Raw genomic sequence first — 15,291 nt, forward strand, 5'->3', positions numbered from 1 at the left:
GGCCTAATTTTGGTTCTAAGCCTCTGGTTCAGGCCTTAGATCTTGCACCAGGCCAAGTGCTTCAGGCTCTCTTTCTTCTACATTAGCCATGAGACCAAATGGTCATGATGTGGGGAGAGAGCTGTTAGCTATCTTCTGAAGAAAGCTGGGAACCCGGAACTCTCTCTCTCTATATATAAAACACACATAAACTCTATACATTTCATTCATCTCCATGCACACAGTGTTCTAGAAGATCAAAAGTCATCTTTGCAATGCTATTGGTACAATATACTGCATGAAGATGATTCAGGCAGTTATGAAATCTTATAAACACCAGAAGCTACCTTAAAAATATTACAGTCAAGGCTGGTAGAACTAAAATTAAACCTACTATCTCAGCTTTGTTTTAGTTTGTAGGGGTGGTTGTCTTCTCGTCCCTCCATTCTGCCTATCTGCTCTAATCTTTAGAGCAGACTGGATTAGATTTCACTACTGTTATTTTTCTGATGAGTAATCATCATTATGCTAGCCTATACATTGCATTTCATTCCTTTCACTAGGCTGCCACTGCAGTGGTCATTCAATGCTAACTTGCATAATGAACGTCGTTACTGCATTATTTCAGAATTGTTAATATTGGTGTTAATTCTTCCACACAGGAGAGCTGTAATTTGTTTCTAAAACACTGTAGAGCACTGAGAGGTCCAGAGTGTTGATCCATTCATGGAGGGAAATTTTATTCACTTTCTCCTGGCATGGTGCTGGGGTGTGTGTGTTTAGGATGTCTGGCATGATATCCAATAGAGTCCACCCTGTAGAGAAAAATAGACCTGAACTATAACTCTAATGAGGCACTTTGGCAGGATAACCTGAATAGAAATATTCAGGTTTCTAGCCAAAATATTTGTTTTCAGCAAATTTGGTCTCTGGGCATTTAGTTTTTCAACAAAAAAAAAATCTATTTTCTGTGAATAGCAGCCACTTTTGTGAAAATTTTTGTTAATCAAAACCCAAGTTTCTGTTGAGAAACAGTTTCAATGGAATATTTTCAACCAGCCCCATCCAGTATTCTGTTTACTCATCAGAGTGTTTTGTCTGTTTTTTGTTTTCTGGTGGTGGGTTTTTTAATTTCTTTCTCTGTGGCCGGTTTGTGAATAGATTGGGTGCAGATTTCATGCAGTACTTACAGGCTGTTACCACATTTCCCTTAGTTTACATTTAACTAAGCTAATCATATTTACCTCTTTTAATCTTTTCTAATTTGTCCCAGCTAGACTTTTATTCATTTTTATTGCTTTTCCCTGAAATTTCTGCAGTTTGTATATTTATGAAGACACTTGCTTCTTCAACGTAGGAACTGTATCTTCATTTGTACAATGAGGTCCCACTCCTAATTTTTGGCCTTTGGCTGTTACTGCAGTAATAATAATAATAATAATAATAAAAAAATATTTTATTATTAAGGGCAATAATATGCAATAGAATAATTTTTTCAAGCATGCAGTAGAACTCAGAGAAATGGGCACACATTGATGCTTCCTTACTAGTGGGGACACACAAATCAGGTGCTTGAATGTAAGCAAATAGTTGGGTGTCTAGATCTTGAGTCTGATTTCATACTGAAGTAAATCTGGAGTTAAAGTCAGTTCAGTTACACTAGTGTAAAACAGGTGTAAATGAGATCAGAATTATATCCTTAGACTCCAAGGTTAGGATCCCCAAAAGTATTAGGCGCCAAACTCTCATTGATTTCAATGGTAGTTAAGTACCTAAATACCTTTGAGAATCTGGCCTAAGTGGCCTACATACAAACCAACAAATATCTGATACTCATGAGTGCATTGTTTTTCCATATTCATAAACTAAGTGTGCACTGTGTGTGCATCATTTAGAAAATCTGACTCTAACTGAAGTGTCAAGCTGCATTGGTGCAGAGAATTCACACCAGGCACCCTGTTTTAAATGCATACAGTACATTATGTCTCTGCAGGGCCTGTGGATTGTTGCACTTTTCTCATTATGCAGCTCAAGATCTACGGGTATATGATGTCTATTTGCCTCTGTTCATTTTTGGTTTGGTTTCTCGCCGTCTCTGTCTTGTGCTTGTGTCTGGGCATATATTGCAAGGGCTAACAGTTATGCCCTGCTATGCCTTCACACTTGCAGATGCCATGGTGAAGGATCACTAGTCTTCCCATGAGCCACTGCTCAACAAATGTGGTGCCTGGCAGCTTGGGGTTTTCTACTTCTAGCACCACCAGGCTGGGGTGAATGAAGAGGTAGGGAGCTTGATTATTCCTTTTTGTTCAATCTATAATTGATCACTTTTAATTGTGTTTAATGTTTTGGGTGTTTTTTTTTGTCTCGTTTGGTTGATTGTGGTTGTAGCTGAACCAATGGTTTCCTTCTCTGTTGTGTTTCCCTCTGGAGTAGTGTGTAGTTGTTTAGCCAACTATGGGATCTTGCTTCTAATCTTCATTATGGTACTGTACTTCAATCAGTTTCACCCCAGTTGCTAATATGAAGACATCCCTTTGCTTCATAAAATAGGCACTTAATTTGTCATTCTCAGCTATTACAGAGTAATAGAATGTCTTCAATAAAAAAAGTTTTTGCTAGTGCTAATGGGATTGTACCTGAGTTGTATTGCTAAGGCAATAATAGAGAATTCTTCAAAAGTTGTTGCTTGATCCTCAACAGACTTGGCAGCAAATGTTGTTACTGGATAGCTTTGGGTTCTCTTTAACCTGGTATTTTAGTTTCTATTTAGTCTGGTATTTAGGTACTGTAATATTAGCTGAAGTTTAAATCAAGGTTAATTGTGAATTTCAGTACAGTATTTGGGAGGGATACCCAGTGTTCACTTTGTATTAGCCTTTATTCTTTAGTTTGGGCAACCTACCTCTCTTGAGATCTGGTCCTACAAGCCTTGCCTCAAAAGTAGTCCTTATGTAAGTAGTCTCAGGTGAGTAAAAGTATTTGCGGAATCAGATCCTTAGTGTTGATGTCTTAGGATTTATGGCTGCAGCCTCAGCAAGACCATATTGCATTAGTTGAAATATTTAGGTTTGACTTCACAATCAGGCCAAAGGCATTTTGCTTAAATGAACGCTTCATTTTTGGAGAATACAGCAAGATCTAAAGGAGATCACTCATTCTGCAACTCTGCCTAGGTGTCTATGCACACCAAGAAGCGACAAAGAGTCCTGTGGCACCTTATAGACTAACAGACGTATTGTAGACATGCATCCGACGAAGTGGGTATTCACCCATGGAAGCTTATGCTCTAATATGTCTGTTAGTCTATAAGGTGCCACAGGACTCTTTGTCACTTTTTACAGATCCAGACTAACACGGCTACCCCTCTGATACTATGCACACCAACGATCAGTATCCTCCTATTTAATGTACTATTGCGATTTGATCATGGTTATCACCCTGGTATTTCAAAAATGTTGCCAGCGGCTCTATTTGACTGACCACCCAGATCTTAGAAACTGTCCTATTTGATTAGACCGTGTCTAGTTCTTTATCCTGTTTCTGACAGTAACCTGTACCTCATGCTTGTTTCAGAAATAGACATGGAAGCCCTCAGGGTGTCTATAAGCATTATCTAGGGCTTTGGTATATGAAAAAAGCATAATTTGTTATGTAGATTAAAAAAATATTAAACCACAAATCAAAAGCTTTTCCATTTAAGTAGATTTTCTGTTGAATTTGAGTTAATTGTCATTGTCAATCATTTTTTATAGGGTGATTTAGCATTATTTTTGGCACAATTCAATCCTATTTATGTACAAGCATTCAATACAATTAAAATTATTTTGAAATGTTCTAGAAATGTTCTGACTCTTGCAAAATGTGTAAAATGTTTACTGCTGCAACCTCCCTCCCCCTTCCCTCTTTATATGCAAAGGCTCATCCAGTTATTCAGGCATAAATCTATTCTTTATAGAGTGCTCCAAGATAGTAGATGCATATCAGTCATAGATTGAATAAATTTGTCTTCTCTGGACTGCATTCTACAATTCTATTACTGCTATTTGAGATTCTGTTGTCTTTGTACCATTTATTCCTATTAAAATTTTCCCCTAAAATATATTCCTAAAAGGATTTGCAAGCAAGACACTCAGTGTAAGTTTATGATTGTCACATGTATTGCCTTTCATGTTCTCATGGGATGCTATTTTAGACATGCTTACAAAATTTGTGATAAGTCAGGACAAATCAGCATCTCATGGTGCTGCAGCTAAACTCTACTTTGTGAGGCACAGAGAAGACTCTCTCCGTACAAATGAGCATTTGGCTGTTTACACATTTACAGACAGAATGATCTTTACCTTAGACAGAGAGAGCAACAAAACAAGAAGGGACAAAAGTAAAGTCTCCAGAAGAGAGATATTTATAGAGAGAGAGACAGAGAGAGAACACAGCGTGTGTACTGCCCTGATAGTCTGTCGTGATCTCTGAGAAATAATAGTGCTTGTTGAACTCTGCATTCAAGAAGAGTGCTTAGAAATGTATAGACACATATTCCCCCAACCCCCATATACCATCGTTCCCGTTTCTAACAGCAGCAGAATGAGCAAGAGGAGTCTGCCTCTATGTTGTTCTCACTGCCTCTAGATGTCCTACTGTATTATGTGACCAACAGAATTTCTTAGCCTTGCATTTTTCTTACCTTAGTTCTGATCTAAATACTATTGAAGTCAATGAAAAGACTCCCATTGCCTTCAAAGGGCTCTGGATTAGGCCCCTTACGAACATTTAGGGCAGCCCTGTTTGATTTATTGTATATGTAAGTACCCAATCCTGCTAGCCAGGAGAGTATTAGTGCTAAACTTTTTTTTTACTATCATGATCTTATATTGGAGAGTTGGATTGCAGTTGACCATCAGTGGGTGTAATAAACCATGAATTAATAGCTATTGTTGCATAAAAAATCTGACTTGCAATGGAAGGAATGAGTCACCTGAACTGGGGTTAGTCCTTCCTCTCCTTTTTCCTTGTTTCAAAAGATGAAGCTTTCTATCTACAAGTAGAAAAGGCACACTGGGAACTGGCTTTCTGCTGACTCACCAAAAGAAAGGTAAATCAGTGAAACTAGTGGTAAAAATCTCATATTATCTTGCCCATTGTCTGTATGTTGCCCCTTTACACTGTAAGGTCTTTGGGACGAGGACAAGTTTGTAGAGCACCAAGCATGCTTGTGGGTGCTATATGAATAATGTAATATTTGAATACTGCAGCAATTTGTATTTGTTTTGTAGGCATGTAATGCTCTCAAAAGATGCCAGAGAGATAGCCCTAAAGAGTAAAGTCCTTTGTTTATCCCAGAAACAGGCATCGCTTGGGTAGAGAGAGTGCAAGGTTCCCTATGCTTCCTTCCAAGAGGCCTCTTCACTGCAATGGAGGGAGACCTATAGGTTTGAGAGGGCAGTTCACTCTTCATGAATCATCCAGTCCTTGAGCTACTGAGCTTTCCGACAACATTGCAACTTACTGGTAGTTCTACAGGTGTTTTTATTTTTTCTTCACTAACCTAATGTTTGTAGACCATAAATTATTGGGTTTTATGAAGGAATTCATCTGTTCTACAATATTATTCTCTACAAAGAATTTTTTAAATATACAAGAGGCTTTTTATGTCTTCCATTTTTACCAAAACTGAAATAAAACTAATTTAGCCATCTTTGAACCCTTACAAAGCATCTTATCCCCACTTGCTTGTGCCTGAGGAAATGCCTCCTTATGGCCAGGGGCGGCTCTGTGTATTTTGCCACCCCAAGCATGGCAGTCAGGCGGCTTTCGGCGGCATGCCAGCGGGAGGTCTGCTGGTCCCGTGCCTTCGGCGTACCTGTCGCCAAATTGCCGCCGAAGCCGCGGGACCGTCGGCCCTCCCGCAGGCATGCCGCCGAAGGCAGCCTGACTGCCACCCTCACAGCGACCGGCAGGCCACCCCCCGCGGCTTGCCTCCCCAGGCACGCGCTTGGTGCGCTGCTGCCTGGAGCCGCCCCTGCTTGTGGCATGTCTCCCTGTTGCCTGGAAGATGTGGACTGATAACCCATAGTGCACAGACTCAATATTAAATTGACTAACATTTTATATGGAAAATACAATTCATAACAAACAGTCAATGTATTGTCTGTCTTAAAAGAGAAACAGGACTCTTTATGTCTCTTGAAGTGGTATGGTTTCTGTGCTCAGATAAAATTACCTCTGTTGGGTTAAATGTGCAGGTCTAGTGATTTAACTTTTTTTTTTTTCCCAGGCACAACTAACTGTGGGTGGAATTTTATGCCTTCAGTTTAGGTCTCTTAAATCTAAAGACCTATTTTTTGGTGCAAATATGTTTAGATGCAGAATTTCACCTGCAATTATTGATACCTCCAAGAAACTGAGGCCTGGCTAAATTAAAGCTGAACATTTTAACCTAAGGATGCTTTTAAAATAAGTATTATGGGATGGAAAAAATGCTGCCTAACAAAGATATCCATTCCTATTTCTCATTATAAAGTACCCTCTATAGAGACTGAGGGAGAGGAAGAAGGGCTGGAGCGGGGTGTATGTTTTCTCTTGCACCCAGAATTGAGTATTAATCATGAGATTTTTCTCCTACTCTCATAACTATTTCGGTAATGGTTCCTCATGTTGAATTGGTAATAATATTGCAGGTCTTCTCAAATGATCTGCTTCTTTTATAACTGTAGAAACAACTATTTCTAAAAGAGGAAGAAACTGAACATTTCTTTATGCTGACGCTCATCCAAGGGCAGCTCTTGCTGTTTCTCTCGCTATGTTTGCCTTTTTAGAAACATCTATAGACTCTTATTCAGATGTTTCTTTCCTACCCCCAAGAGACATTTGCCCTGGTCATGGAAATGATAGACATGGGGAGGTGGATGAGGATAGCAGGGGTTCATAGTACCTTGCTAACAAGCATATTATTCCCATAATCAAACTTTACAGCCTGTGTGGAAATATGGTTTTAATTTTTCATTTGAAAAATTGATTAGGAATTGTATAGTAGCTAGAACACAAATTCTTTCATGTCAAATATTTTACTGATTCTGCAGTCTTGGGATGTCTAAAAATCTATTTCCTCTGCCAATATTACTCTAGCTGGATTCCTCTGCTAGTGCAGTTCTGTGTGTAAATAGGCCTTGATAAGTGGCAGCGCTTGGTTTAAAAATGTATCATCAGCACTGATTTCTCAGGACATTTGTATCAGAGGGGTGGAAATTTGTAACTAAATGTGCTAGCAGATTCCAGAAAGACAGCTGGAGCAGTATCAGCTTGCTATCTTATGCTTGCATAAATACTATATTCAAAAAGATCCTTTTCTTGTCTTTATGAACGGCTGGGGGTGTGATGAATTGAATCATCTCCTTGAGGTGGTGGTTTTGAAAGTTATTTGGGCCAAATTCAGCTGTGATGTAAATGGCAATGTAAAGAACACATTGGCGTAACTTGAAAATCAATGTAATTTTCACCAATCTGGCGTTCAGTGGGTGTGTGAGATGAATGTAATATGCATGGTGAAGGAAGAATAGGTGGAAAGATGTAACAGGGAACGCTAACAAGAGGCACTTGTGAGATGCAGTGATAAAATTGGGGGAACTCAGTCAAAATAGCACAACAACAAAGTTTATAAAAGGAAGAAAAAAACTTTTTTTTTATTTGTTTTTGTAATGGAAGAATGCTAAGAAAATGGAGGAATGATTTTATAATACTAGCTTAAAATGGAATTTAAATTTTGAGAACAATATTATAACACCATCAAGATATTCTAGGGCATATTTTCTTGGTCATTTAATATACTGCAAGGTCCTGATTCTTTATTCTGCTGTGAGCTCTCTGTGCCACTCTATTTTCACAAAGAGACTGTAAACCTGAAGGATCTGACCCCCAGAAAATTCTCTTGGTAAAGAAGGAATCCCCAAGTGGGGAAGAGCCAGCACAACAGCTCTGTGCCACCTCCCATCACAGTCCCTAGTCTAGGAGGAATTCCTGTTGAAAAGCAGGGCCATGAAATGAGAGATTTGCTTAACTTGTACCATCCTGCTTTTGTTTTCTTAATCATACCCTGTGTTTTTTCTGCCCCTAAGTTAATACGTTTTATGCACCCAATGAAAGTCAAATCAGTGCATGTTACATTAAGTAAACCCATTTATTCATGTTTAAATGTCCATGACATCATAGCAGAATTTTCAAAAGCCTTTACAATTCATTGCTAACTTTGAGACTTGGCAGCTGACCTTCCACATCACTGGTCCATCTAGCCCAGTATCCTGTCTGAAATCAACCATTTAGATGCTTCAAAAGAAGGTGCAAGAAACCATATAAGAGGTGGTTGGTTACTGGATTATCTACCCCCAGGAAAGTGTCTTCCTAATCCCTTAGTTAGAGACTGACTTACGACCTAAAGCAGTGGTACTCAAACTGTGGGTCAGGATCCCAAAGTAGCTTACAGCCCCATTTGCCAGGTCTGGCTTAGACTTGCTTGGGCCTGGGACTGAAGCCCAAGTCCCACCACCTGGGGCCGAAGCTGAAGCCTGAGAGCTTCATCCCTAGGCATCGGGACTCAGGTTACAGGCGCCTTGAAGCCCTTGGGCTTCAGCTTTGGTTCCCCTCTGCCCAGGGCAGTGGGGCTCAGGCCTTGGCCCGGGGTCTCAGGCTTCAGTTCCCCCTCCTGGGGTCATGTAGTAATTTTGTTAGAAGGGGGTCACTGTGCAATGAAGTTTGAGAACCCCTGATCTTAAGTATATCAGTGTTTCTATCCCTTGTAAGACTCTTTTTTTTTAACCAAATCCTCTTTCCCAGCTTACACCTAATGTAAAAGTTTCCACTACTATTTGCATTAATTTTGCACAGTAGTAGTAGATACAGTCAGCTTTCCAAAGTGCAAACTATTCTGCAAGAATTGTTGATTAAAAAGTTGCCAGGGTGAAAATAAACAATAATATGCATGCATAACCACCTCATTTTATAGTCAAATTATTCCATGATGGCCCTATGCAACAGTAATCATTTTATGCAACAGTAATCATTATGGAAGGCCGTAAAAAGTACCTCCTACATCCTCTGTTACGATCAGCACCATCCGTTTGTTCTCACACACCTTAATTAAAGGACTTCAGCTTGGTGATTTTAATAACCCTTATTTTAAAGAGATCTGAGATGATCAAATTAGATTTTGCTTTTATGGCCAAATGAGTGGTAGCTGATCCCAACGCTCCAGGTAAACCCCGGTTAGGTAGTTCTTCGGTAGAACTACTGTATATCTGTTATAAGAAATGCATTAATTTTTCAGTGCTCCATTCCTCTCATGGGCATGTTTCAAACAGGGAGCCATCCTGTTTTATTACTCTTCCTCCAGCTGCATTATTATACTAAGCCTCCCATTGGGCTTTATTACTGTGACAAACTCCTGGGGAGAATGGGAGTATCTGGTTGATCTTGCACATGAAGTGGTAGATACTGGATGCCACAGATAAGCTCTGGGGTTTTATTTTTTTGGTCTCTTTTGTTGTATTTTGGGTGGACATTTATGACTGGATCCTCAGCTGGCATAAATCAATGTAACTTAATTGATTTCACTAGCGGTACAATGATTTACACCAGCTAAGAATCTGGCCCCACACATTCATGCTTAAAGATATAGATCTATATTGAAAATTTAATAATATATAAACCATTGTGATGTTTTACCACTGAGATTTAGAATATGTTTATGCTGCAGTCCAAGTTGTGAATGGCAGCTCTGATAGATATACTCACATTAGCATTGTTAAAAGTTGCCGTGTAGATGTGGCAGCGCACACTTTAGCATAAATTGTGTAAGCCTGTCTGGAAGCCTAGGTACCTAGTCACCTTTCTGAAGCCTGCACCGCTGCATCTACATGGCTACTTCTAGCAATGCTAGTGCAGGCAAAGCTAGCACAGGTGCATCTACCCACACATCTCTCACACCCTGGATAGCAGAATAGATTCACCATTAGAGAAATTCTCATTCATTTAGTACATGTTTCAGAAGTCTACTATTACTTAAAAAACAAAGTCCTGGTACTATTTCTATAGAACTCAATGGGAGAAGGAATGCTCCCCAAGTACTGAAGCATTATCAGAACATCATGAAATCCACACTCTTTCTTATTTTTGCTCTAGAGTGCTGTTGAATCTTCCCTATTTTAGCCATATGCTATTTCTATCCAGCTTGACTGTAAATATCCTCTATTTAATTTTTTTTTAAAAAAGCCATTTTAGTCCTAAAGGGGCTTAAAATGTTCTTTTAATGGAAACATTTCCGTCAGCTAATGCTAATACTAAGTCAGCTAACGAGTCCTCACAAAAGATGAAACTACTGCTGCTACACAGAAGGGAATTACTAGTGTTGGGATTAAGCGAACTAGATACAAGCAAATACATATAGGAAAGCCTGTTCTTTTGTTACTTTCAACAAAGGAATCTCTTGGTGAATAGGGTATGAAGATTTAGAGCTGAAGAGTTCAATCTAACTTGAAGCGTTCATAAGTATGCAGTGTGCCGCAAAGCCTACAACTTGGCAAAGTGCGATGATAAAATGTGCCATTTGTATCCTTCCCCCTTTACATTATTTCACCTTACTCAGCTGATTATTTACTATGTTAGTTCTTAACAAATAATTGATAAAGAACAGAAAATACAAAATTATCAGACAATGTACGGTGTTTTATTATAGCATTAAGACGTGCCAGGTGTGTTTTATTGGCCAATGAATATATGCCTCAAGGTGTGCTGTGAAACATAAGGCTGCTGGCCCCCTGCCATGTGAGGTTTGTATTGGCAGTCCAATAAAACACATCCTGGAGGGTCTTAGTGGTTTTGTTCAGAAAAGAAAGCTGCCTTGTGATTAAGGCACTGGATTGGGGCTTGAGAAATCTGGGTTCAACTTCCCAGCTCTCCCACCGGTTTTCTGTGTAACTATGGGAAAGTAACTTAACCTCCCCAGTGTAAAGAGGGGATAATAATACTCTAGTTCTTTCAGACTTTGTCTGTTTTGTCTATTTAATTGTAAAGCAGGTACTGTCTTACTCTGTGTTTGTACAGTGCCCTAGCACAACAGGATCCCACTTTCAGATGGCTGCATGTTGCCCCATGGCATTTTCCATCTGGCCAGTGTAAATATGCCACTGTAGTTGCAAACTAGGTGTTTTTTTCATTTGAACTTCAGCCATTTGCTCTGACCAGCCAAACAGTTTACCATCAGAGGAAAATCACCACATTCATCCCTCAGCCCAGCTGCTGTATTCGTCTGCAATTGAGGGGCAGTTGGACTCTTTGAACTTAAACTTTTGCTTCAGCAGGTAAATCTGGAACCGATAAAAGTTTGTTAAATCCTGTAAAGAGAATTCAAGAAAATGTACAGTGATGATGGAGATGGCAAGGAGTGTGAGATCACATAGGACTACAGCAAATGAAAGAGTGGCAGTCCCGCGTTAAAATCTAACGTGAGAATGAAAGAACAGAAAAGATATTCAAATATAATCTGGTCTCTGCCACATCTTAGACAGCTTTATTGTCAATGAAACGCTGAACCTGATCCTTGTCAGAACTACTTAACATAAAAGGCAAAGTCCTGATCTTATTCAGGTTTTACTCAATCCTTACTCTGGCAAAACTCTCACTGCAGTCAATGAGAGTTTTGGCTAAAGTAAGGACTCAGTAGAAATCTGAAGTCCTGATCCTGCAATGCATATTCACATAGGTAATCCTGGCAATTTCAATGGGACTGGAACTCGTGACTAAAGGGCTAAATCCTGAGTAGACCTAAGATAGTTGGATAGATCTATCCAAAAGTGGTCGAAAGTGATTATGGACTTTTTTTTTTAAAGAATGCTTATAAAAAGTGCCAGTTGATGACACTGAAGAATTCTCTAATCATATTCACACCATTGGCACCTGCATAGCAGCAACCCACAATGTTGTGTCTTACTCCTCCTAATGTAGAAACTCTAGAGGAAAGGACAGTTAATTCTGCATGCTCTATTCTTTGATCTTTCTGTTGAAACTTCTAACAAGCAGGCTAATTAGCACCAGTTGTGGGGATAATTTTTGTTGTGGACAGCTGACCAACAATAAATGGGCTGAGACCCTGTCCTCATTCCACATAGGCACCAACTAGATCTCAGGTGTCAGGGATTGGCTCATTACTGATCTGGACTAGATTAGAACAGACTAGTTAGATGGTGAGGTTTAAACTCCTATTATCAATCCTGCTAGCTATCCAGTCCTCCAACATAAAGACTTCTGTTTCAATAAAAAATGGTAATGTTCAAATAATTATGTTTGAATCATCTGATACATTATTGTAGGACAAAAGATATTTATATACCAAAATGATGTAGTGTAAGTGAATAATTCCAGCAGAAAAGAGATTGCTATTTAACATTCCCATGAATCATACTGTGACCCAGGAACTTTTAATTTCAAAATAATGTTGATAATTTATTGGGCAGGGAGAAATTTGTTCTAGCACAAAACGATCCGAGAAAAAGACGAGATCAAGAGTTGGCTCAGCAGATAATATGAAATCTAGACAAGATATATGGTGGTGCACTAGACTACATATGAGTGAAAGAGGTTCAGTCTATAGCGGATACCTCTGAGCAAAAGCTTTTTGGGGAAGGCTGATAGTTGCCTGTTAGATTTGCTTCAGAACTAGTGATTCTGAATGTTTTAGATGCTGCAGTTCCCAGCATAACTAACTTCCTCTGATATAAAGCACTGATAATTTGCAAATGCTATAACAACATCTATGTTAATAAAAGGCATGGTTTCCAGGAATAATCTGAGACTGTATTAGCCCCACACATTTTGCTTGTAGAGACTGCAGATATCTGGGGCTTACTCCTTATACTTGACCCCTTCCAAACTTCTCAGGCACAGTGTGGACTGCATCTTTATAGAGTTTGTCTCATAGAGAGTTTCCTTCTAGTCACACAACGATGAGTCCCCCTACCCTCCCAGTCAGGATTATACAGATTATCTGCCCTCCTATTCACAATTGCATAGCATCCTCATGGCAATTCTGGCAATTGTTTACATTGAAAGGTAGCTTTAAGGACATACGCGTGCATAGTTAACTTTAGTGCAGTGTGCTGTTGTTTTTGACAAAAGTTAATCATACTTATCCTTTCAGTCTTCATTTAATCACCTGCCCCATCTCTCTCCCACCACACAGGTTTCCACCTCTTCCTTGACAGACTTTTCCACAATAAGAGCTTGATTCAAAGCCCCTGGAAAGACTTCCATCACCTTCAGTGGGCTTTGGAACAGGAACTCAGCTCTGTATGGGGAAGTTTTAGCTCATATTGCCTAGTGGGTGCAGCACTGGATTGTGACTCAGGAAACTGAGGTGCTAGCCTTGACTCTGCCATTGGCCTTGAGTTTGCCTCTGGGATGACCTTGAGCAAATCTCTTTGCTGTTTTGTGCCTTAGTTTTCCCATCTGTAGAATGGGGATGATGATACTGCCCTCCTTTGTGAAAGCGCTTTGAGGTCTACTGATGAAAAGTGCTATGTAAGAGGTAGGTGTTATTGAATTCAGACATATTTGTGAGACACTCAGACACTGTGATGATTAGAACCTTCTCAGTGCCCAGATAGTTGAATGAATAATTATTCCATCTTGTTTCCATCATTATAACTTTTATTTGTAAAATTGAAGTAACACATCTCCAGAGATGCCCAGCTTCAAAATACCAATGTTGCCTTGTCTGATAAAACAAATAAGGCAAGAGAGAAATTTTTATTTATGTATTAAAATACCTGCCTTTAAAAGAAAAAAAATCTTGATTTCAGATCCCTATTCTAGGCTTGATGTAGTGTTGTATTACAGTACATGTTTGTGGTAATATAGCTCTCCTTAAGGAGACTGTACTGCAGAGCATACCTATAAAGAAGATGGGAATATTATTTTGCACTACATCTTTTAGTTATATGCCTGCTTGGTAAAATTGAAGATTAAAAGAAGGCAAAGCAATCAAAAACTACTATAGATTAATCTGGTTCCTCTTCATTTTCATTTCTTTTTTAAATGTTGGAATCAGTTAACAATTGTCATTTTTAACAGATGCCTTTGCTATTAGATCAATATTACTGTGAAAACAGCAGTCATATTATGTAGGTCAATAAAATAATATTTATAAAATTTAAATTATTGGCAGGTGTGCCTATATTTAGAGGTATCCAATAATGTCACAGATGGTTTGGCACATCTTCATTCTACTGTTTTCTTTGTCAGAGATCTTGAGCAACATGTGTTTTGTTATGAAATGCCATATAGGAAAAACCTGGGCAATTTCCATACTGTAAGGGCCAGATTCCAGACTGCATGCAGGTGCTCCGGGGCAAGCAGGAAGTTTCCCAGCACCAGCAATCCTTGCATGGAAGTGCAATGGCTGCCTGCAGCTATTTGCCCTGAATTTCTTGCACTCTGTGGTTCACATTAATTGCTCAATCCCACTTTCTCCCCAGGACTTTGAAAAAGTGGCAGCTCCTAGGATCAGGGACCATGTTTTTATTCTGTGTTTGTATAGTGCCTAGCATAGTGGGGTCTGGTCTGTCACTAGGGCTTCTAGATGCTTACTAAAAATAATAATAAGAGAAAGATTGGGACCCATGACCATTCACTGCCTCACCATTCTGCAGAGCAGGGCTAGCATGCCAGAGAAAGCAATCTGAGCCATGCACCTTAAGGCCAGTATCTTCAGAAGGGTTCACTGCTGACAATTAGAGAAAGATTTTCCTAAGAGTTTAGTTTCCCTTGAGACACCTAAATAAAATGGCCCGATTACCAATGTTTCCAATGGGAGCTGCCGTTGTAAAGCACTTTTGAAGAGCTGGTACCAGTGAATTAAGCTCCCTAAAGCTGTTGGCTATATAAGGTTTTCAAAGAAGACTAGTGATTTAGGGTGATTTAATATTTGGATACCTCAATGAAGACACTCTAAAAGGGCCTGATTTTCACAAAGTGTTGAAAACTTGGCCTCTGAAATCCAGGCACGTTTTAAGGTGTTTCTAGTTAGGAATCCAAAAACACTGGTCATTTAAAAAAAAATTAGCCACTTTGTCTTCCATCCAAAACCAATCTGAAGCTTTCATAAAATACTCCAAATAGGTAAATACTTTTTTTTTTTGGTGTCTTTAAATCCTTTTGTGTCTTCATATCTAAGGGTGCTATGAATATCTGAGGTGAGAAGAACAGTTGGGGAGATTCTGATAGTCCTTTTTACTTACAATGAACTAGAAGAAGCTATTAAGTACGGGG

This window comes from Mauremys reevesii, linkage group 9 (genome assembly GCF_016161935.1).
Source record: "Mauremys reevesii isolate NIE-2019 linkage group 9, ASM1616193v1, whole genome shotgun sequence".
Lineage (NCBI taxonomy): Eukaryota > Metazoa > Chordata > Testudines > Geoemydidae > Mauremys > Mauremys reevesii.